At 45.8% G+C, this 24,678-nt stretch overlaps 1 pseudogene; it reads left to right on the forward strand.

Annotated features, from left to right (window-relative positions):
• Window positions 1–24,678, forward strand: part of LOC142272823 (uncharacterized) — a 119,170-nt pseudogene that overhangs the window by 32,217 nt on the left and 62,275 nt on the right.

Consider the following 24,678-nt stretch of genomic DNA (forward strand, 5'->3'; position numbering starts at 1 on the left):
GATATATGTGGATGAGATGTGACTGAGATTTGATCACAGATCTCTATATAAACAATGGCGGATAGCATTACTCACTAATCGGTGCTCCTAGGCCTCAACGACTTTGCGCGGTTGTGGGAAGGATGATGCAGTGATAAGTCAACAGTCTTTATTTATAATAACGTGTTTTTCCAAAAATAAGACCTCCCCCAAAAATAAGCCCTAGCAGGGATTTTCAGCATTTTCGGAGAAAGGCTTAAATATAAGCCCTCCCCCGAAAATAAGCCCTGGTCGCGGATCAATAATGAAGTGTCCGTGCAGCTAAAAAAGATACAGATACTGCAGGACACTTTATTATATACAGCGGCACCCGGCAATTGCACTCACCCGACACTGAGCAGCAGGACCTGCAGTGATCACACACCTGCACACATCAGTTCTCACACACACACACACACACACACACAATCAGATCTCACACACACACCAGATCTCACAAACAAACATTGGATCGCACACACAGTCAGATCGCACACACAAACATCAAATCACACGCACACACATCGGATCGCACACACATCGGATCGCATACACACTCACCTCATCCAGCGACACCGATCTCTTCTCGCCGGCAGAATCCTGAGAGGCAGTGCAGTGGAGCGCAACGAACAGGACCTGCGGCAGGACACGTGACTCGCTCTCATTCACTGTGGCCGTAAGTGCTGGATGTGATGTGATGTGTGTGTGTGATCTGCTGTGTGTGTCTGCGATCGGCTGTGTGTGCCTGCGATCGGCTGTGTGTATCTGTGATCGCCTGTGTGTGATCTGCTGTGTATATCTGCGATCTGCAGTGTGTGTGATCTGCTGTGTGTGTGTGTGATCTTCTGTGTTTGTGTGTGTGATCTGCTGTGTGTGTCAGCGTGTCAGCTAGCAGCAGGGGAGAACGGCGTGCAGCACCGACCGGAGATCACAGGAGGACCTGGGAACCACACAGACGTTCTTTCTCCAAGAATAAGACCTCCTCCAAAAATAAGCCCTAGTGCTTTTTTGGGGGGCAAAAAAAAATATAAGACACTGTATTATTTTTGGAAAAACACGGTACCTCAAAGAAGGGAGATGTCAGAGATGATGAAAGGATGAAGATGAGGTGAAGTTAGCACTGTAGATTAAAGCTGTTATAGGCGCACCAGATTAAAGGTAACAAGAGAATCCTTTCTCCACTCCTGAAGCATGTGGTTCCAACAAGGCAAAAAAAAGTCCCCCGCAGGAAGTCAGGCCTGAAGAAGGAGGGATTACCGCTCAAAGGTATTATGGGAAGATACAATAACATAAAATTACAGCGTAATAACAACAATGACCAGAAGATGGCAGCGAAGGATAGCAGATGCAAATAATGATACGATTAATATATAACGTTACAAATGTCTATGTATGGCAGAAAATCAATAGATAGACGGATGCGGCACAAATCCCTTTTATCTAATATTTCTACAGCAGTAATGCAATGCCAAAGTATCCTGGATATGCTTTTGTAGATACGTTTTATTGAATTTCGTTTTGAGCATTTCGAATGGTGCAGTTTTTAAAGTTATATCATTTTGGGTATTTTCTGTCACATAGGTTTTTTTAAGTATAACTTTGCTACACACTTTGATATTTGTATGGATTTTTGTGTGTCTGTGTATGTTTGAGGTTATATTATTAAAAGCTTATAACTTCAATTTTATTTATGGCAGGTGACGGTACCAGGAGTTCAACACAGAATGCTAAGGGAAGTGAAAGTCACAAAGGAGAGAAGCCATATTCATGTTCAGAATGTGAGAAATGTTTTGCTCAGAAATCACATCTTATTAGACATGAGAAAATTCACACAGGAGTAAAGCCATATTCATGTGCAGAATGTGGGAAATGTTTTTCTTCCAAATCAGAACTCATTACACATGAGAGAATTCACACAGGAGAGAAGCCATATTCATGCTCAGAATGTGGGAAATGTTTTGCTCGGAAATCACATCTTATTAGACATGAGAAAATTCACACAGGAGAGAAGCCATATTCATGTGCAGAATGTGGGAAATGTTTTTCTTCCAAACCAGAACTCATTACACATGAGAGAATTCACACAGGAGAGAAGCCATATTCATGCTCAGAATGTGAGAAATGTTTTGCTCAGATATCAACTCTTATTACACATAAGAGAATTCACACAGGAGGGAAGCCATATTCATGTTCAGAATGTGAGAAATGTTTTGCTCAGAAATCAGCTCTTATTACACATGAGAGAATTCACACAGGAGGGAAGCTTTATTCATGTTCAGAATGTGACAAATGTTTTACTACCAAATTAGGTCTCATTAGACATGAGAGAATTCACACAGGATTGAAGCCATATTCATGTTCAGAATGTGGGAAATGTTTTGCTCAGAAATCACCTTTAATTAGACATGAGAGAATTCACACAGGAGAGCTTTATTCATGTTCAGAATGTGAGAAATGTTTTGCCACCAAATCAGATCTCATTAAACATGAGAGAATTCACACAGGAGTGAAGCCATATTCATGTTCAGAATGTGGGAAATGTTTTGCTCAGAAATCAAATCTTATTACACATGAGAGAATTCACACAGGAGGGAAGCCATAGTCATGAATATAATGTCTGTTTTAGTAAATATTAATAGACTTTTACTATCTGTTAATAAAGAGTTCATTTATTTTCATGGGTCATTACGGTTGTGTACGTTTTATGATGGATTCTTTACAAACTATTCATCTTTTTACACATTCTTTTTTCTAATTTTTGATGGGAGAATACAGTTTTTTTTTTATAGCCAAGTTGTACTCTTTATTCATCCATTTGTGTATTGCTTTAATGAGAGAAAAATCTATTTTGTTAAATCCACCCTCCATTTTGCCTTTGTGTAAGAGCCTGGCCTGTGTCTCCCCTGGTGTAAGGCTGGGTTCACACATAGCGACAGCAACAACGACATCGCTGTTACGTCACCATTTTCTGTGACATAACAGCGACCTTGTATGTCGCTGTTATGATCGCTGCTTGGCTGTCAAACACAGCGATGCAGCAGCAATCATAACGTTGCTACATGTGCAGAGAGCAGGGAGCCGCGCACACTGCTTAGCGCTGGCTCCCTGCTCTCCTAGCTACAGTACACATCGGGTTAATTAACCCGATGTGTCCTGCAGCTACATGTGCAGAGAGCAGGAAGCCGCGCACACTGCTTAGCGCTGGCTCCCTGCTCCCCTAGCTACAGTACACATCGGGTTAATTAACCCGATGTGTACTGCAGCTACATGTGCAGAGAGCAGGAGCCGACAGCACAGGCAGTGTGAGAGCGGCGGAGGCTAGTAACGAAGGTAAATATCGGATAACCACCTTGGTTACCCGATGTTTACCCTGGTTACAGCTTACCGCAGCTGCCAGACGCCAACTCCTGCTCCCTGCTCGCTTCATTTCGTCGCTCTCTCGTTGTCACACACAGCGATCTGTGCGTCACAGCGGGAGAGCAACAATAAAAAAAAACGAACCAGGGCTGTGTGTAACGAGCAGCGATCTCACAGCAGGGGCAAGATCGCTGCTCAGTGTCACACACAGCGAGATCGCTAATGACGTCACTGCTGCGTCACAAAAACCGTGACTCAGCAGCGATCTCGCTGTGTGTGAAGCACCCCTAATGCAGCAGAGACCTCTGTTTTACTTTAGATAATGATTGTATAGTTTCAGTTTCTTTGTTAGGCTGGTTTCACACTTGCGTTGTTTTGTATCAGTTGCAATGCGTCGCCTTGAGGAAATACGGTATCCTGCAAAATATTTTTCAGGATTCCGTTTTTTCCCCATTGACTTGTATGGACGACGGATTGCAACTGATGGCCCTGCGTTGCATCCGCCGCGTGACGGATCAGTCGTAGAACAACTGACCGTCGGGCGGCAGGAACACAGCATGTAGCGTTTTTTGAGCAGCGGAATCATTTTTTTTTCTTTTCACTGCGCATGCTCAGCTCGTGTTTAATACTTGAAATCAATGTCTGTGTATCTCTCTCTCTCTCTCCAGCCGAATAATTAGTTGATCGCCTGGCTTTTGAGAGCAATCAGCTGATCACCCAGCGCCCGGCTTTTCTGAGCGATCAGCCGATCGCCCGGCTTTTCTGAGCGATCAGCCGATCGCCCGGCTTTTCTGAGCGATCAGCCGATCGCCCGGCTTTTCTGAGCGATCAGCCGATCGCCCGGCTTTTCTGAGCGATCAGCCGATCGCCCGGCTTTTCTGAGCGATCAGCCGATCGCCCGGCTTTTCTGAGCGATCAGCCGATCGCCCGGATTTTCTGAGCGATCAGCCGATCGCCCGTCTTTTCTGAGCGATCAGCCGATCGCCCGGCTTTTCTCAGCGATCAGCTGATCGTTCACAAAAGCTGGCCGTTGTGCCACTATCTGCAACGCATCCGTTGCATCAGTCACACAACTGATTGTGACGGATGCAAATCAACGCAAGTGTGAAACTAGTCTTAAAGGTAAGGTGTCACAGATTTCTATAATCCAAACAATGATTACTTGTCAAATAACATGCAGTTATAATGTTATCTTGCTTTAAATAAAGATGTCTTTCAGTTTTTATAATCCTGGAAATCTGGCAATGGGGGCTGCCATTTTACATTCCAAGTTTTAGCACGACAGTGCAGGCTCAATTTACAGCACCTCGTGGACATAGGTGATAGTAGTCGGATTCCAACCCCCCCCCCGATGAAGGTTTTCGAAACGGCCGTCGGGCGTAGGAGCTATCACACTCTCAGCCATTTTGGTTCTATTCTGCTAGGTTTATAACTATCACGCTGCTTTATATCTCCATAGCAGATAGCGATTAATTTTGTCTCCAAGTATGTATTTTTTGTTAGTCTTTGTTGCCTTCATTGTGGCCATGCATATAATGATTTTTTTATGCAGTGGATAACCTTAAGCATCTCCAGCTGATTTTGCTGTCAGGTTCCACGCTTTTCAAACTATGTGGCTAATCTAAATATAGTAATTTATTTGCTATTAGCTGTACATATAAATAGTGCTTAGCACTTATGTTAATTATAGCCATTGCAAATTGTTTATTCTAATAGTGGTTATGAATTTACAGCCTTCTCTATTTAACAACAGATATCTTGCTATTGTTATTATTATACAGGTTGAGACAGTGTAATACCACGAGCTGTGTGGCTAATTTTCACCATTATGCTTAAATTCTGTGAAAATAGACTAATTGTTGTGCACTTCTATTACTATTATGCAATTCTTCTATTGTGATGGTGCTTATTTGACAACTCCTGTTTATGTAATTATGCTATTATTAATTGCTATGAAAATAGACAAATTGTCGTGTACCCTAACTATTAAGTGTAATTCATCTATTGTGATGGTGATTGTTTGCCATCAGCTCTTGATGTTCACATAATACATTTTTCTGTCAATAACTGCTATATTTTCGCATTTGAATGAACCTACATAGCTTGTGGATATATTAACACATTAATTGTTATGAGGTATGTGAAATTAGCATAACCTCCTATTATCGTTGAGATTCTTTTTGGGGATTACACAGGCTATACCTACTACGATGTGTATTGCTGATTGAGTAATTGTTCACCACCCTATTACATATCCTGTACCTATAATTGTTCCTTGGAATAAAAATCATTTATTATTGGACCTTGTTCGCTTTTCTTTTCTTTCCTTGCCCCATTAGTTCTGTTACAATTGAAATGGTAACGCCTATGTGGGCTGCCCAATTCACAGCCGTGGGTGTGTTCAGCCGCCATTTTTCCATAGCCCACGCTTTGGGCTGGGCTGCATTTTTCCCCTACAGCCAGGATCTGAAGGAGCAAGCAGTACCATCAACAAATCCTAAAATAGTGCTGTTACCGACAGCTGGAGCGTCGTGCAGCGGTAGATTACCGTCTGCAATGACACCCCCTCCCCCCGTTCTACCCAGCCCCGCACTTCCCCCACCGCCGGCATCCATGCAGCAGAGCTGTGTGTGTGTATTTGTTTATGTGCGTTTATTCAGAGCATGTGCGCACCGACCCCCTACCTCCTCTGCCGCTGCTACCGTCTCCACTGACAGCCCCCCACTTACCCCTGCTCTCCTTGCTGCAGCCGCTGCGGGCATGCATGCAAAGTAGTGCGTGAGTACCGGTCCCCCTCCCCCACCCCTGTGTATCTAATCCCCTCCTATGTGTTACTGTCTGCTGAGTTGCGGTATCTAAACTTATCCCGTGTCATACTGTCTGCTAAGCTGTGTATCTAATCCTCTCCTATGTGATACTGCCTGTTGAGCCGTGTATCTAATCCTGTCCTATGTGATACTGTCTTCGGAGCTGTGTATCTAATCCTGTCCTGTGTGGTACCATCTGCTGAGCCGTGTATCTAATCCTGTCCTATGTAATACTGTCTGCTAAGCCGTGTATCTAATCCTCTCCTATTTGATACTGCCTGCTGAGACGTGTATCTAATCCTGTCTTATGTGATGCTGTCTGCTAAGCCATGTATCTAATCCTCTCTTGTGTGATACAGCAACTCAGCAGACAGTATCTAATCCTATCCTGTGTGATACTGTCTGCTGAGCCATGTATTAATCCTATCCTGTGTGATACTGTCTCCAGAGCTGGGTATCTAATACTATCGTGTGATACCCTCTGCTTAGCTGTGTATCTAATCCTATCCTGTGTGATACCCTCTGCTGAGCTGTATCTAATCCTATCGTGTGATACTGTCTCCAGAGCTGGGTATCTAATCCTATCCTGTGTGATACTGTCTGTTGAGCTGTATGTAATCCTATCCTGTGTGATACGGTCTGCTGAGCTGTGTATCTAATCCTATCCTGTGTAATACCCTCTGCTGAGCTGTGTATCTAATCCTATCCTGTGTGATACTGTCTGCTGAGCTGTGTATCTAATCCTATCCTGTGTGATACCATCTGCTGAGCTGTGCATCTAATCCTGTCCTGTGTGATATTGTCTGCTGAGCTGGGTATCTAATCCTATCCTGTGTGATACTCCTGCTGTCCTTGGTGACACTTTAGACATTTCTGGTCACCAGTAAAATGGCTCTGCACTGTGATCCTAAATTTCATTCTGTTATCCTTTAGAAACCCCCAGATTGGGAGGGGGAGGTGACATCACACACAGGAGAGCAGACTCCGCCCACTTTACTGCAGCTGTAATGTGAGATATGTCTACAGTGGAATTTCTGTAGGATTTCAGCAGCTGCTCCCCCTAGTGTTTAAGAGCGGAAAATATCAAACTTTTTTTTTATTTTTTATTTTGCTCATTTAAAAACAAATAATATCTAAACAAAACATTACAACATTAATACTTTACATTTTTCAGTTATTTATTTATTTATTTTTTTAAAGTGAAGTTTAGGAATGTGACACTAAAAAGTTTATGGAAGTTGGAAGTTTCGCCCCCAGCAATTCGCCCCCGGACGTTTCGCCCCCAGCAGTTCGCCCCCAAATGTTTCGCCCCCGGCAGTTCTCCCCGGATGTTTCGCCCCCAGCAGTTCGCCCCCAGATGTTTCGCCCCCAGCAGTTCGCCCCCAGCAGTTCGCCCTCGGACGTTTTCACTCACGAATGTTTTGCCCCCAGCAGTTCGCCCCCAGGATTTTTCGCCCCCGCACATTTCGCCAACAGCAGTTCGCCCACGGATATTTCGCCCCCAGCTTTTTGCCCCCAGATGTTTCGGCCCCAAATTAGGTAGGGAATTTCGACCTTGTGTTTTAGCCCTAAGACCTCTTTCACAGTAGGCACTTACTTACGCTAAGAAGATTGCCAATTTTGAATATATAAGTCAATGGCTGGAAAAGCGAGGTGTTGTTTCGGCCAGCTCTTTTTATTTTATTACAGGAGCTATTTTTGAGCACTTAGCGTTCATCAATAGCCTGTATCTTATGGGTCATTACCGAGAGCGCTCACAAAAGCGCTCACAAAAATGCCAGTAAAGCACGTGCCTTGGCGTTCTAAAACAGTGACAGCATAAGGGTGCTTTCACACTTCCGCTACATATGAACTACAGGCCGCCTGTTCGCTTCTGTAATGCTGCCGTTCCACTAACCTGCAGCGGAACGAAAAGAAGAAAATGCTCTTCTTTTTGTTCTGACACTGATAGCGGAATGCGGCATTACGAAAGCAAACGGGCGGCTGCAGATCACGGAACCCAGCCGTTCACTTCTATGGGCAATGCAAGCGGAATGCCAGCATTCCGCCAGCATTGCCCCGGGGTCAGCTGGATGTCAGATCCAGAGCGGATTGACCTCTGGCGGCCCCAACACAAGTGTGAAACCATTCTAAAATTAAAGTGTGCAAGAGGCCTAAAATCAAAACAATTTTCAACTTTTACCTGACTCAGCACTGACCTGCTTTGTTGCAAGTTTTGTTGCAGATGTAACAAGTAGCAGGTCAGATGTCCTGCAAGTTACATTAGACTAGCTTTTACTCCATCTGTACATCAGAATATAGCAGTGTCTGAATCTCCACAAAGAGAGAGGTGTACTGCCACAAAAAATCAGTCAGCTTCCACAGCAATTCACTTTCTGCAGCTATGAATTCAGTTCTGTCCAAACGTGGAAGGAGGAAGTTTGTCCATGAGAATCACATTTACTTCTTTTCCAAAAGAACCGCTGATGATGTCCATTCCATCTGGGTATGTGAAAAACGGTCGACTTGCAAGTGACGTGTTTGGACCAATGATGAATCTGGCGAAGTTGTGAAAGTAGTCAATCTTCACAGTCACGCAGCACAAGCTGCAAGACCTGAAGCAATCCGACTTGTTAATGAGGCAGTCACTAGGGCAAGGACAACACAGGGGACACCACAACAGATTCTCACAGACGTCATTTCAGGAGCCCATTCTAATGTTGTAGCACTTCTGCCAAGGAAAGCATCACTGAAGAGAACAATACGATTAGCAAGGCAACTTGGCAATATCCCAAGGTTACCTCAAACCCTTGATCAACTTGTTATCCCCATGGAGTTCCAGGAGATCAGTATTGATGGTGTCCAGCAGCAGTTCCTTCTGCATGACTCTGGTAAGATACTTAACCATTTAACATTGTATTAAAACTATTCCATTATGCATAATTATTGCAAAGTTTCTTTTGCACAAATGTGAAAAATGCTACACTATAAGGTGCTGATATAAAATACTATGTGATTTTTGCCTTCAAGGGAAACTTTGAGGGTAATATAATGTAGTGAGGCCTACTGATTCCAACTAGTGTTGGTGATCACTGGAAAGATAGGATCAGATCGGGCCGATCATACCGAAAGATTGGAATTAACTTCGATCCAATCTCCAGAGCTATATATATAAATATATATATATATATATATATATATATATATATATATATATATATAATGTGCACACTGTACGTCCGAACAGTGTGTGTATGTATATATGTGGGTGGGTGATGGTGGTCTGGCACTTTTGGAGCTTTGTAATGCAATAAAGGATTTGTATAGGACTTCAGCAGCGCGGAGCTCTTTCTTTATGGATGTGTACCGCCCCGGGGCTCGGCTCCGGTTTTCGCCGAGCCGCTCTGATCCGTGCTCGTCGGTGGGTGGCTCGAGCCGCTCACGGACCCGGGGGTCCCGCCGCCTCTCTGTAAAGGGGGGTGGGGGGGTGGTGGTTGTTTGGGTTTTGTTTAGAGTTCGTGACGCCACCCACGGGGCTGTGGTGAATGTAATGGACACCACCGCTGCCGTTGACTAGGCTCCCGGGGATGGTGTTGCGCAGCTTTGGTGGTAACCCCGTGGGTAGGGGGTGGTGGTCCCGGGGCCCGAGGTGTCGCTGTTTTTGCTATGATGCTGGCGCAGGGCAGTGTCGGTGCGGTGCGGTGCTCGGCCCGAGGGCACTGGTATACTCACTCTTACAGATGCACTGGAGTCTCTGGTAAACCAAACAAGATGGTGGACGGTGCCCGCAGCCGGCTGCGCTTCTCCCCTTCGGGTTGGTTGTTTCCGCCTTTCTCCTGCACCTTTTTTGTGTGAATGTATCTGCCTACGCTTCAGCGACGGTAGTTCGCTCCCCAGCGGTGTGTGTGCTGAGGAACCCGTTTGCCTGCGGACGCTGGCCCTTTGGATCTCTAGCTGTGGTGGTAGCTCTCTATCCCTAATCGTGGGGCTGTTGTCTTCAGTCAGGCCTTGTGTGGGAAAGGACTTTGGGTCCAGGCCGCAATCAGTTGATTTTACTCGGTCCAGTGGCTTCTGGACTTCGTCTGGGTCCCTCCTGGTGCTCCGGTTTCCAATCGACTCCCCGGTTCAGTACCGGTGGGCCACCGCCCGACCCCGGTCCTTACGGTTCCACCGGCCGTAATCCCAGCTCCTGCAGACGGCCACCACCGTCTGTCTCCTGGCCACAGGGTGTCCGGGCTCCAACCCGAACCCCTGACAGGTCTGTCACTCCTCACTGTCACTCTTACTACTCCTCTGCTTCCTCTCCCTTTCACTCTCCAGACTGATCTGCTGTGTTTTCCCGCCTCAGGCCATCCGAACTTTTCGGTGGTCAGGGCCAACCGCCTGGCACCACCTCCACCTGGTGTGAACATCAGAACCTGAGGGGGGACTCAGGGTTTTAGGGTGGCTGCTGTGACCCTTTTTAGGGGAAGGGGTAGTGTTTGGGATTACCTGTGACCCCTGGCTAGTCCAGGGCGTCACAGAAGCATGTTAAGTACGGGCGGAAGCCAAATCCTGCTCTAGCAGCACACTGAGTCCTCAGTAGAGTTGAGCGATGTTCGAAGTGTGAGGTTCGCCAATATCACATCCGAGTGATTTTTGGGGGTGCTCGAGATCGAACTCGAATGCAAGCTTTTTGCTAAAAGTTCGACAGCTCGAGTAATGTTCGAGAACGGTTCAATCAGCAAAAAGCCTAGCTAGTTACTAGCTGGTTTTTCACTGTAATAGTGTGAGTCACTGTGATTCACACTATTATCAAGTTTCAGCGTATAGTGTGCGGGGGGACATGGTTTAGATCTGTGCTGCTGAGAGAATGCCGATCGACATTTTTTTTTCTAAGCGCGCGTGCAGTGGGGCAGGCCAGGATGTCAGCCAATCACAGACACACACACAGGTAAGGGGATTTTTGCCAGACAAGCAAGGGCATGTGTCATAGGCTGTGAATGTCCCATGTCCATGCCTTATAAATACGGTCATTTTCCCTCACGCCGCCATAATCTGCCTTCTGCGTGTGGGTGCCAGTCAGCGCTCACGCTGCTGCTGCTGCCGCCGATCCTGCTGTGTGCAAAAATAGACATAGTGCAAGCTGCACAGCGCTGTAGGGATTAGGGAGGGACTGCAGGCTATTTCAGCCCTTTTCAGGGCTGATTTCCAGGCGTTCCTAGCCAAAGCTGCTAGGCAGGTCCGTGCAAACGCTGTGTACAGCTTTAGATAACAGCGTCTGTGTACCTCAGCTCAGGGAATTCCTTGCTGCATTTCATCATTAGGAGGGATAGAAAGTGAGGCTTCCTTTCCTGTCCTGGTAGCCACAGAACCCAGGCACTGTACCCACCTGCCCACTTTTGGCACGCTATTTTATTTGCCCAAAGAGCTGACACTTTTTCTGCCATCCTAAAAGTGTCTGTTAGTGTTCCTTTCCTGTCCACTGACCCACAAAACCCAGGCACTGTACCCTCCTGCCCATTTTTGCTACGCTATTTTTATAGCAAACAGTGCTGAAATTTAGTGGCATCCAAAAAGTGTCTGCCATAGTAACTTAGTGTCCCACTGGTGCCAAGCAAGATCCACCACCTTTGCATTCTACCCTGCCAGTTTTTGCTACGCTATTTTTATAGCAAACAGTGCTGAAACTTAGTGGCATCCAAAAAGTGTCTGCCATAGTAACTTAGTGTCCCACTGGTGCCAAGCAAGTTCCACCACCTCTGCATTCTACCCTCCTGCCCATTTTTGCTACGCTATTTTTATAGCAAACAGTGCTGCCAGTTTTAGGGCCATAGTTACATTGTCAGGGATAGTCAGTGTTGTGTCTTCAGCTGTCAATAAAGCTAGACCACCTCTGCAATCTACACCACCTCTAAATTTTTGCTACCACATTTTAAGTGGCCAATCTTGTCGCTAACAAAATGAGTGGCAAAATGACAGATGCTGGTGCAAAGGGGAACAGGCGTTTTGGAAAAGGAAAAAAAGTTTGTCCGTGGGGAAGGTGGGAAAGCTACATTAACATCTGCTGAAGATAGGCCATCTTCCAGCAAAAGTAAGATGTCTACTACTTTCCATGGACAATCGGATGTGCTACCTTTATTATGGAAAAAAACAACTGTAACAAAGGTAGATGATGCACAAAAAAAGCACATGCTTGAATTGATATCAAGTGCTCCAACAAGTGGCCTCTCCTCCACCTCAACTTCAACATCAAAAAAACAACAGTCCTCTGAGTTGTCATCCCAATTGCACTTGCTTTCTCCCAGCTCTCAAGTCTCCACCCGCCCTGCAGAGTATGGCGTAGCAGAGCTGTTCAGTCACACTATAGGCTTGGAATCAGAGGTCTGCTCCCAAGCTACAGTGAGTACAGACCAGGAAATGGTCTGCAGTGATGCCCAGAAGCTTTGTGAGTCAGATTCAGGCCCTGATGACCAAGTTTCTGAGCATAATGTAGACCCTCATTCTCAAACTGTAACACCTGTTGGTGGAGACAATGAGGAACATACTGATGACGATGAGACGCAGATACCAGATTGGGATGACAACTTAACTATTCAGTCAGGACAGGAAGAGGTTAGGTCTGAGGGCGAGGGGAGTGCAAACACAATGCTTGATGATGAAGTTCTAGATCCCACTTACTGTCAACCCACAGTCAGGCACTCGATGAGGTCACCAGAGGCAGTGGAGGAGGATGCAACTGACGACGAAGTTACCTTGCGCCTTCCTGGACAGAGTCGGAGTACTGGAAGCACGTCAACAAGTGCATCCTCAGCCACCACTCTGCCTCTGAGCACAAGTCTGGGTGGCTCTGCAGGTCGCATGGCCTCTAAGCCTTGCCTAGCCTGGTACTTTTTTGACCTGCAAAGGATCTCCCAAATCATGTGATCTGTAAAATTCATCGGAAATCTATAAGTAGAGGCCAAAACCTCACCAGTTTGCCAACTGCTTCCATGAATCGTCACATGAATAACAAGCATAAGTCCCAGTGGGATGCTCACTGTGCTACAATGCGGCCTAGCGGAGCGGGCCAACCACCGGCTGCCCATTCCAGTGCTTCCGCGCGCTCTTCATCTTCTATGACTGTGGGGACAGCTGTCACACCTGGTTTTCCACGCAGACCTTCCACCACTTTAATTACAACAGGCAGTTTGCTTGGCAGGTCTTCAGTTGGTTTGGAAGGGGAAACAAGTGCTGGTGTACAGCTTTCTCAGACATCAAGAGCACCAACTTTGGATGAAGGCAACATCATGTCTCCGCCTGCACTTTCCTCACAGACCTGTATTTTTCCAGGGACACCCTACACACCACGGTCTCCACACAGCAGCCCGATCTCTGTCCCTCAGATGTGGACAAATAAAAGGCCATTTCCTCCGAGCCATGACAAAGCTAAGAGGTTGACTTTATCCCTCTGTAAGCTCTTGGCTATGGAAATGCTGACTTTCCGCATGGTGGACACAGAGGATTTTCAAGACCTTATGTCCGTCACAGTGCCCCAGTACCAGATGCCCAATCGCCACTACTCCAAGAAAGGTGTGCCTGCGCTACACCAGCATGTCTCACACAACATCACCGCTTCCCTGAGAAACTCTGTGTGTGACCGGGTGCATTTCGCCACCGATACTTGGACCAGTAACATGGACAGGGGCGTTACATGTTGCTGACAGGGCACTGGGTAACTATGGTGATAGATGGAGAAGGGTCTGCTGGACAAGTCTTGCCGTCCCCAAGACTTGTGCGTCAATCCTCTGTATGGCGAAGTTCCTCCACTGCTTCTGCCTCCTCCACCTCATCTGGGTCCTGCACCTCCGCCCCAAGCCTGCCTGATCAGGCCACCCGCGTTGTAACTGCGCACAAAGAATCCCACACACCTCCTTACTATGCTGGCAGCAGAGCTCAACGGCATCAGGCAGTCTTTACCTTGAAATGTCTTGGAAATAAGAGTCACACAGCGGGTGAGTTGTGGTCAGCTCTGCGGTCCGAGTTTCGTATATGGTTGTCTCCACTGAACCTGCAGCCAGGGAAGGCCGTGTGCGACAATGCTGCAAACCTGGGTGCGGCCCTTCGCCGGGGCAAGTTGACACACGTGCCTTGTATGGCTCACGTGTTGAACCTTGTTGTCCAGCAATTTTTAACCCACTATCCCGGCCTAGATGGGCTTCTGCACAGGGCACTGTCACTCTCTGCTCATTTCCGCCGTTCAGCCACCGAGCTGAGCCGTACCGCAGACGGCACTAGCAGAGCGCCGAGCCGACACACTGAAGCTGGTATTAGGAGGGGGGCAGTACGGAGCCGCACGAAGCAGCGATCGGGGTCAGAGGAGCCCGCCAGCTACCGGGCATGTGTGAGTTACATGCATGCCCCTGTCAACCCCACCGTAGCGCTCCCTGTGAGCGCTCCAGAGGGGAGAGAGCTGCGATTTTCAATTCCGTTTTTCAAATCGCTGCAAAATCGCGGGCAAAATCGGAATTGAATTTAGTCGCTGGTGGTATCTCTTCAGCAGTTTGACAGGTTTGTGTGCCCTGCACAATCCTCTCAATGAGACAGCATAGGCAGGGCGGACGTCAAGGACTTCCGCGCCATCCACCCGACGACTAGCGCGCCCATCCGCCTCAATGTAATGCCCAATCAGGCGGGGGGCCCGCCCAGTCGTTCATTCAGACGTCCAGCCGCACGCTGCGTCTGGATGCAGCTGTCAACTAGATGGCCGTTCAGCATGGCGGCGATCGGCCGTGCTGAACAGCCGTCTAGATGACGGGTCTAAAGTTACCCTAAAAATGTGACCTATTTCAAGTTTGGAAGTAATTTTAATTTTAAACAAAAATATATAATTTTCCACTTGGACAATATATGTTGTAAAAAAACTATTGGTTGGCCCCTTCATACTAGATTTTGCTTCAGTTTTTTTATTATGAAATCAGAAAATCTGGAGCAAAATGTGAGTTTTTAATGTGAGATATGAACAGAGGCTTCTGATTAAGATATTTTTTTTGTGAATTCATCCCAAAATTCTCTGTCTGCTGCTTGTTACACTTTTTCTGTTATTTCCTCTACTAATACTTTCATTTTAAATTAGGAAATGGACACAGCCGTATGTTGATATTTGGAACAAGAGACAATCTCCATCTACTGGCACAAAGTAAAGAGTGGTTTGCTGATGGCATGTTTTACACTACACCAGCCTTGTTTAACCTTTGTCCGGCTGAATAGGTACAATTGTAACTATTCCGTTTCAAAATTGCAATACATTTTTTTTTCCAAAAGCCGTAGAGGGCTGAAATTTCGTGACATCTCTGCAGTTTTGGTCCAGAATATATTGGCCAAATTTCAATAAAATATCTCCACCCCCTTCCGAGATAAGGGGTCGCTGTTAACGTTGTAAAATTATGCAGCCTGACGAAGGTTAAGCAACTTTACACAATCCATGTAGTCCATAGCAGCCTTGTTGTTCCGCTAGTGTACGCCTTGCTGACAGACTAGAGCCGTTCTACATACCAGAGATTGCTGCAAGAGCTGAAGAACTTGCAGCCTGGACTGCAGCCAGACAACTTGATGTTGGATTTGGAACTAGCTGCAATACAGGCATTTGAAAGTGAATTCCCCAACCTTGAGAAGACTGGTTGCTTTTTCCACCTGTCCCAGTCGGTTTGGCGTAAAGTTTAAAATGAAGGACTCAAGATGCAATACCAAGGTGACCATGAATTTGCCCGTTGGATACGCATGATACCTGCCCTGGCCTTTGTACCACCACAGAATGTTGTGCAATCATTTGAAGAATTGGTGGAAGATCCTGACTTTCCACAAGAAGCAATACCTATTGCCAACTATTTTGAAGACCGCTATATCGGTCGAATGAATCGCAGAGGACGTCAAGCACCTTTGTTTCCAGTTCAACTCTGGAATGTGGATGAACGAACATTGAATGATCAACAGCGAACAAATAATGATGTCGAAGGATGGCACCGTAGCTTTCCAGAAACATGTGGTACTCTTTTCCAAAATATATACCGGTTCATTAACTGTCTGAAACATCAGCAAGAGCTCCATAGTTTTGATATTATTCAGATAATAGCAGGAAATCCCATCGCTGCAAGAAACAAAAAGTATGCTGCCATTTCAGCAAGGGTTAAATGTATCGTGCAAGATTTCAATAATAGAAGCTTGATGGATTATCTGAGAGGCATTGCCTAAGCTTTGAATTGTAGTTCATGGTCACATATTGTATGTTTTGAGAGCAGTGTTTTTAGCTGTAAAATAATTCAAGCATTATAACCTGTAATTTGTCCTTCCCCTCTATACCTTTTTATGTTTCTTGTTTTAACAGTTTTGATATATACAGTTAAAGCATAACTCTACAAAAAACACAAGTTATGTTATAGTACCTGTGCCCATGATATTCATTTCCAAAGGAGACCTTCCAGTAGCTTCACTTCTGTGTGAAAAGTCTCATCCAAGTTAAAGCTCCACGTGCTGCAGGATTTCAGTGTTTCTCCTTAGTAGCAGTACTTGTGGATGGATTATAGAGAGCGTGGCTGCACAGGAGCATGCAACTAACAATATATGCCCTATGATGTATAAGGCTATGTGCACACGTGTGCGTAATTCATGCAGTTACGCTGCGCTTTGTAGCGCAGCGTAACTGCATGCGTCCTGCGTCCCCTGCACAGTCTATGGAGATTGTGCAGGGGCCGTGCGCACGTGGCGTCTTAGAGCGCAGCGCTTCGGCTGCTGCCCGAAGCGCTGCGTTCAAGAAGTGACATGTCACTTCTTCCGTGCGCTTTGCCGGCAGCTCCTGCTCTGTCTATGGCAGGAGCTGCAGGCAGAGAGCATGGAATCGGCTTTTTTTTTTTCTCTACGGACATTTTCTGCAGCGATTTGAAGCGCACATGTGCTCTTCAGATCGCTGCAGAAAATTCTGCAGTGACTGTACGCAACGTGCGCACATAGCCTAAAGGGCTGCTGGTTTACAGCCCTCTGCAAAGCCCCCCCTATGTGTTCCGTCCTGTAACGGCTTTACCAGGCGGGGGGGAGCCCTCCTCTTGTCCAGGACAGAACACATGAGTGGAGGGTGAAGGGGAGCTTTGCAGAGGTCTGTGAACAAGCAGCCCTGTGTAATACTTATATATGTTCTGAGGATTTCGATAGCGTAGGGCAATGACAATCAGACGAGTTCTTGGTACAAGATATTTTATAGTATGTAACCACGGTAGATACACAACGGAAAACACAGCGGTACAAATACACACAGTACCTTCCCGAAACGGAGTGAAGGGAATTCCCGGGGCCACGCACCGGACTCCCCCAGGGAGACCACCAGAGCGAACCCCTATACAGGGACTGTCCGGCAATCACCCCGGAAGGCCTAAATGCGCAGCAGCCGGGACACAAGGGGCAAGCGGTAAAAGTCCAGGAGTGTCCGTACGGGATGAATGTCCAGAGTGGTTAAGAACCAAAGAGAACCGGGCAGAGTGCTGACCGAAGATGGCAGACGGAATCCGGGCACAGCTTGAGAAACCGGGTAAGGTCCAGAGTCGGTCGGTCGGTAGTCTTTAGGAGGATCCAAAGGCAAACAGGATTAGCAGGAGCACACAGCAAGCAGTATACTCAGGCACTGGACTAGGCTTAGAGGCGGCCTTTTAAGCAGCTGGACAGGAAGTAGGGCAACAGAACAGTAAACTCCATGTTAACCGAGGGCAAGCTTTTGTCAAAAGAGAACTGGAAAACCCGGAAACCTGACACCCTGAATGTATCACAGGGAGCCAGGATCCGTTCTGCTACCAAGGGGGCACGACCTCCTTAGTAAGCAATGAAATCCTACTATTTTCCTGTCTGTAAAATTACTTATCTAGAAAACAAAGTTTTAGAATAAAAAAAAACTAATTTGATCAGAATTCTATATTTTAGACTCATATGGTGTATTATTAGTTATAAGCGAACCTGCCAAAGTTCAGTTCAGGCAGGTCTTTCCCGGATGCGAAAGATCCAGGAGCAAAATTGCTAGAGGCAAAACATCCAGAGATGAAATGCGGGGGTCGAAACATCCGGGGGCGAAACATCCGGAGGCAAACTGCTGGGGTCGAAACATCCAGGGGCGAAACGTCCGGGGGAGAACTGCTGGGGGCAAAACATCTGGGGGCGAACTGCTGGGGGCGAAACATCCGGGGGCGAACTGCTTGGGGCGAAACATCCAGGGGCGAAACATCCGGGGGCAAACTGCTGGTGGTGAAACGTCCGAGGGCAAACTGCTGGGGGCGAAAAATCCGGGGGCGAACTGCTGGGGGCGAAAAATCCGGGGGCGAACTGCTGGGGGCGAAAAATCCGGGGGCAAACTGCTGGGGGCGAAAAATCCGGGGGCAAACTGCTGGGGGCGAAAAATCCGGGGGCAAACTGCTGGGGGCGAAAAATCCGGGGGCAAACTGCTGGGGGCGAAAAATCCGGGGGCGAACTGCTGGGGGCGAAACATCCAGGGGTGAACTGCTGGGGGCGAAACATCCGGGGACGAACTGCTGGGGGTAAAATGTGCGGGGGCGAAACATCCTAGGGGCGAAATGCTGGGGGCGAAATGTTCGGGGGCGAAGTGTACCTGGGGGCGAACTGCTGGGGGCGAAACTTCCTAGAACCAAAGTTTATGTAGTCCTATATAAGGCTATGTGCGCACGCTGCTTTTTTTGCCGCTCTTTCTGCGAGTTTTTTGGGTGCAGCTTGTGTCAAAACTTCATGAATTTCCTTCCCAAACAAAGTCTGAGATTTTATTTTGGCTGTCCGCACAGTGCAGGTTTTTTTGGCTGCGTCTTTGTGGTGACCACCCCTGGAGTATAATCATAGAATAATGACCCTCCCCCACTAGATTATAATCATAGAATAATGTCCCCCACCAGATTATAATCATAGAATAATGTCCCCCACCCCTGGAGTATAATCATATAATAATGGCACTCCCCCACTAAATTTATAATCATAGAATAATGTCCCCCACCCCTGGAGGATAATCGTAGAATGACTCCCATCGCTGGAGTATAATAATGTACCTCACTCCTGGAGTATAATCATAAAATACCGTATTTTTCGGACTATAAGACGCACTTTTTAACCCCCAAATGTTGGGGGAAAGTGGGGGGTGCGTCTTATAGTCTGAATGTAGGGCTTGGCTGTGGGGAATGAGGGTGCTGCGGTGGAGCGGGTCATCGGGGGCATGAGCAGGCTGCAGCAGCGCCTGCCGTGACCACGTGGTCCCGATCATTTCATGTGCATCCTCCCGCCCATCTCTCAGCACTGAAGTCGGTGCTGACAGGTGGGCGGGGGAGGGGTGCTTACTAAACAGCCGACCGCATGATCACCCCTGGCAGTGGCAAGTACAGCCTGGCGTGATCATGTGCGGCTGTATTCACTGCCCCCCGTGCATTATCATAAGCGCAAGGGGCAGTGAATCAGTATACTCACCGTTCCCCTGCAGCATCGCGATGTCCTCCTGTCTGTGCCAGCCGCGGCTGTGTGGAGACTAGCGGTGCTCACAGCGATGACGTCATCGCTGTGCGCACGTGTCCACACACAGCCGCGCCGACACAGAGGAGGACATAGCGATGCTGCAGGGATCATGGCCGGCTCCACACAGTGCTGCCGGCACAGACAGGAGGAGGAGCGATGCTGCGTGGAGCGAGGAAAGGTGGGTATAAACGTTTTTTTTTTTTTTTGTGTGCCACAGGATGCAGGACATACAGTTAGGTCCAGAAATATTTGGACAGTGACACAAGTTTTGTTATTTTAGCTGTTTACAAAAACATGTTCAGAAATACAATTATATATATAATATGGGCTGAAAGTGCACACTCCCAGCTGCAATATGAGCGTTTTCACATCCAAATCGGAGAAAGGGTTTAGGAATCATAGCTCTGTAATGCATAGCCTCCTCTTTTTCAAGGGACCAAAAGTAATTGGACAAGGGACTCTAAGGGCTGCAATTAACTCTGAAGGCGTCTCCCTCGTTAACCTGTAATCAATGAAGTAGTTAAAAGGTCTGGGGTTGATTACAGGTGTGTGGTTTTGCATTTGGAAGCTGTTGCTGTGACCAGACAACATGCGGTCTAAGGAACTCTCAATTGAGGTGAAGTTGAACATCCTGAGGCTGAAAAAAAAGAAAAAATCCATCAGAGAGATAGCAGACATGCTTGGAGTAGCAAAATCAACAGTCGGGTACATTCTGAGAAAAAAGGAATTGACTGGTGAGCTTGGGAACTCAAAAAGGCCTGGGCGTCCACGGATGACAACAGTGGTGGATGATCGCCGCATGCTTTCTTTGGTGAAGAAGAACCTGTTCACAACATCAACTGAAGTCCAGAACACTCTCAGTGAAGTAGGTGTATCTGTCTCTAAGTCAACAGTAAAGAGAAGACTCCATGAAAGTAAATACAAAGGGTTCACATCTAGATGCAAACCATTCATCAATTCCAAAAATAGACAGGCCAGAGTTACATTTGCTGAAAAACACCTCATGAAGCCAGCTCAGTTCTGGAAAAGTATTCTATGGACAGATGAGACAAAGATCAACCTGTACCAGAATGATGGGAAGAAAAAAGTTTGGAGAAGAAAGGGAACGGCACATGATCCAAGGCACACCACATCCTCTGTAAAACATGGTGGAGGCAACGTGATGGCATGGGCATGCATGGCTTTCAATGGCACTGGGTCACTTGTGTTTATTGATGACATAACAGCAGACAAGAGTAGCCGGATGAATTCTGAAGTGTACCGGGATATACTTTCAGCCCAGATTCAGCCAAATGCCGCAAAGTTGATCGGACGGCGCTTCATAGTACAGATGGACAATGACCCCAAGCATACAGCCAAAGCTACCCAGGAGTTCATGAGTGCAAAAAAGTGGAACATTCTGCAATGGCCAAGTCAATCACCAGATCTTAACCCAATTGAGCATGCATTTCACTTGCTCAAATCCAGACTTAAGATGGAAAGACCCACAAACAAGCAAGACCTGAAGGCTGCGGCTGTAAAGGCCAGGCAAAGCATTAAGAAGGAGGAAACCCAGCGTTTGGTGATGTCCATGGGTTCCAGACTTAAAGCAGTGATTGCCTCCAAAGGATTCGCAACAAAATATTGAAAATAAAAATATTTTGTTTGGGTTTGGTTTATTTGTCCAATTACTTTGACCTCCTAAAATGTGGAGTGTTTGTAAAGAAATGTGACAATTCCTACAATTTCTATCAGATATTTTTGTTCAAACCTTCAAATTAAACGTTACAATCTGCACTTGAATTCTGTTGTAGAGGTTTCATTTCAAATCCAATGTGGTGGCATGCAGAGTCCAACTCGCCAAAATTGTCACTGTCCAAATATTTCTGGACCTAACTGTATAGCAGGATGGGGGTATATGCGCAGGATTGGTTGAATATGAGCAGGATGTGGGGGTATATGAGCAGGATGATGGTGTATATAGTAGGATGGGAGCACATACCAGGATGGGGTATATAGCAGGATGCGGCCATATGCCAGGATGGGATATATAGCATGATGCGGCCATATACCAGGATGAGGTATATAGCACGATGGGAGCACATACCAGGATGGCAGTATATAGCAAGATGGGGCTTTACCAGGATGAGGGACATAAATATATACAAGGCAGTAGGATCATTACCAGGATGTGGTACCTTTAGTAGAGAATTTGGGGACATTACCCCCATAACAGTGTCAGCAGCAGATCCTCGCCCCATAACAGTGTGTCATGACCACATTTTTTGCTTAAAATTTTATTTTCCTATTTTCCTTCTCTAAAACCAGGGTGCGTCTTATAGTCTGAAAAATACGGTAACGCCTCTCCCTAGAATGGAGTATAATCATAGAATAATGACCCCCATCCCTTTGACTATAATAATTATCCCCCTTTTGAGTATATTCATATAGTAACTTATCGTGAAATAACCGCCTCCTGGAGTATAATTACACGCCCCTTGCAGTAAAATGATGCCCCCTGCAGTGTAATGTGATCTTTCCGTGTACATGTGCCAGATGTATTGCTGAGTGCCGTTCACTGACGGCTATCAGTTTTGTTATTCATACTTTCATAAGATTTTGTCATAGTATTATAGTACTCAAAATTTAACCTCTTCACCCCCGGGCTATTTTCCGTTCTTTTTTGCTCCCCTTCTTCCGAGAGCCGTAACTTTTTTTATTTTTCTGTCAATCTTGCCATATGAGGGCTTATTTATTGAGTGACAAATTGTACTTTTGAGTGAAATCATTAGTTTTACCATCTATTGTACTGGGAAACAGGAAAACAATTCTAAGTGCGGTGAAATTGCAAAAAAAAGTGCAATTGCACGATTGTTTTTGGGATATTTTATTCACTGTGTTCACTATATGGTAAAACTAACATGTCAGTATGTTTCCTCAGGTCAGTACGAGTTCGTAGATACCAAACATGTATGCTTTTACTTTTATCTAAGGGGTTACAAAAATTCAGAAGTTTGTTAAAAAAAAATAAATTGTGCTTTTGGCGCAATTTTCTGAAACCCATAGCGTTATCATTTTTCGGGATGTGGAGCTCAGAGACTGCTTATTTTTTGCGTCTTGAGCTGATGTTTTCAATTATACAATTTTTATGCAGATGCTACTTTTTTTTTTAAAAAAACATCTTTTTTATTTACATTTTTTAAAAAAACAAAGCCACCAGCCAAAAAATGGTCAAATAATGGCAAAAGCACACGCAAGATGCATACGGCACCCCACACCTAAAAAGGTGCACTGGCACAATGGACAGACATCCCAGGGGACCGGCTGCATCCTGCGGAATTGTGCGATAATAAAATTACAAAAATTATGATAATAAATGTGAGGTATTGGTCATATTTTGGCCAGAATATATAAGCTCGTAACCCATATGTCAAGGGTCCCTACACTTACGAGTCCCTAACTACATCAAAAAACCTTTTAGGTGCTGGGCAGCCCGCCTGACCTAATAGAAGGGCGTGATCAATAGGCTTTGCCTGGACACTGTGCATTGCACGTATCTGTGTGACTGACGCCCTATATTAGATCCTATTAGTGTGCAGTTTTATGCCGGCAACCTCCCCCTCCTGACATATTAGGCTGTGGGTGGTTGTTTATAGGCATTCTGCACCTGTGAAATTCCAACCCTTATCATGGGGGGGGCCATATGCATCTTGCGTGTGCTTTTGCCATTATTTGACCATTTTTTTGGCTGGTGGCTTTATTTCTGTGAGGGTTTTTTTCTGTGAACTTATTTTGATTATGTCCTTTGGTGAGCTTTACATTTTTGAAACATAACAGAGAGGGAAGCAATAACTAAAACAATGAAACCGTGTACATGAGATTGATATGCTCAACCTTCGAGCAGTGTACATTGCACATTACTATAGCGGTAGTTACAGCCTTTTTAATTTAAGCTACTAAAAAAAAAAGAAAAAAAAAGAGAAGGAAAAATAGAGTATTAGGGTATGTGCGCACGTTGCTTTTTACCTGCTTTTTACCTGCTTTTTTGCTGCTTTTTCTTCTGCGCTGTTTAATGCCAAAATGGATGTGTTCTTCTATTCAAGCAAAGTCTATGGGAATTTGGGTTTCTTGTTCACACTATGTTGTTCAAAATGCTGCCTTTTTGAGGCAGAACTTTGGTCAAAAACTCAGCTTTTCAAAGAAGCAACATGTCAATTGTTTTTGCCATTTGGGTTTTGCACTGCAAAGCTGAGTTTTTGACCAAAGTTCGGCCTCAAAAAGGCAGCATTTTGAACAACATAGTGTGAACAAGAAACCCAAATTCCCATAGACTTTGCTTGAATAGAAGAACACATCCATTTTGGCATTAAACAGCGCAGAAGAAAAAGCAGCAAAAAAGCAGGTAAAAAGCAGGTAAAAAGCAACGTGCGCACATACCCTTAACACGTGAAAAAAAAAAAAGGGAAAAAAGACATATACACAAAGAAACAATGAACAATGAGTGAGAATGTGAACCCTTCCACAATTCTGCCTCCGTGATGGTATCAGCCACCGATTCCATATAATGCAATTGTGGAAGTCCCTAAAGCCCCCAATGACTACCTCAGGTCTTACAGACAGTACCATTCCGTGTGGCGAAAAGGACGGATTAGTAGTGTCAGAATTTCCTGAGTACTATAGTGGAACCCTATAAACTGTTTCCACAGCGGAAAAACCCTCCCCGCTGATTTTTCTTTGCTCCTTTCAGCTTCTATCAATTCTAGTCCTAATAATTGTTTCATTTGAGCTATTATTAATCCCATTGATGGAATATTTGGTTTAAGCCACTCACTAAAAAGATGTCGTAAAGCCACAATTAAAAATGTGTGAATATTTCTATTCAAATTGTCTCTCCAGGAAAAGAGACAAACTCTAGCGCAGCGCCACCTATTGGAAGTAGCGATCCTAAAAGTCAAAAGTGGATTTTTAATAATTCTTTGCATATGACTTAGGATTTATGCCAGATCAGAAACCCAATTTGCAGAAACGGTGTTTC

The sequence above is a fragment of the Anomaloglossus baeobatrachus genome, unplaced genomic scaffold, assembly GCF_048569485.1.
Source record: "Anomaloglossus baeobatrachus isolate aAnoBae1 unplaced genomic scaffold, aAnoBae1.hap1 Scaffold_356, whole genome shotgun sequence".
Lineage (NCBI taxonomy): Eukaryota > Metazoa > Chordata > Amphibia > Anura > Aromobatidae > Anomaloglossus > Anomaloglossus baeobatrachus.